Source organism: Mus caroli, chromosome 5, assembly GCF_900094665.2.
Source record: "Mus caroli chromosome 5, CAROLI_EIJ_v1.1, whole genome shotgun sequence".
NCBI lineage: Eukaryota > Metazoa > Chordata > Mammalia > Rodentia > Muridae > Mus > Mus caroli.
Window position 1 is genome coordinate 75,860,227 of NC_034574.1, and position 1,041 is coordinate 75,861,267.

The following is a 1,041-nucleotide window of genomic DNA, read 5'->3' on the forward strand; positions in this document are numbered from 1 at the left end:
AGTTTCACTGTGTCCCTGCTTAGTTTCTGTTTCCATGATCTGTTCATTGGTGAAAGTGTTGTGCTGAAGTCTCCCACTATTATTGTGTGAGGTGCAATGTGTGCTTTGAGCTTACTAAAGTTTCCTTAATGAATGTGGCTGTCCTTGTATTTCAGCATAGATATTCAGAATTGAGAGCTCGTCTTGGAAGATTTTACTTTTGATGAGTATGAAGTGTCCCTCCTTTTCTTTTTTGATGACTTTGGGTTGGAAGTTGATTTTATTAGATATTAGAATGGCTACTCCAGCTTGTTTCTTCAGACCATTTGCTTGGAAAATTGTTTTCCAGCCTTTCACTCAGAGATAGTGTCTGTATTTTTCCCTGAGATGGGTTCCCTGTAAGCACCAAAATGTTGAGTCCTCTTTGTGTAGCCAGTCTGTTAGTCTATATCCTTTTATTGGGGAGTTGAGACCATTGATATTAAGAGATATCAAGGAAAAGTAATTGTTGCTTCCTATTATTTTTGTTGTTCAAGTTGGCATTCTGTTCTTTTGGCTGTCTTCTTTTAGGTTTGTTGAAGGATTACTTTTTTTCTTTTTCTAGGACATGGTTTCCATCCTTGTAATTGTTTTTTTGTTTGTTTGTTTGTTTGTTTGTTTGTTTTTTCTGTTATTATCCTTTGAAGGGCTGGATTCGTGAAAAGATAATGTGTGAATTTGGTTCTGTCATGGAATACTTTGGTTCATCCATCTATGGTAATTGAAAGTTTGGCTGGGTATAGTAGCCTGGTCTGGCATTTTTTGTTCTCTTAATGTCTGTATAACATCTGTCCAGGCTCTTCTGGCTTTCATAGTCTCTGGTGAAAAATCTGATGTAATTCTGATAGGCTTGCCTTTATATGTTACTTGACCTTTTTCCCTTATTGCTTTTAATAGTCTATCTTAGTTTAGTGCATTTGTTGTTCTGATTATCATATGTTGGGAGGAATTTCTTTTCTTGTCCAGTCTATTTGGAGNTCTGTAGGCTTCTTGTATGTTCGTGGGCATCTCTTTCTTTAGGTT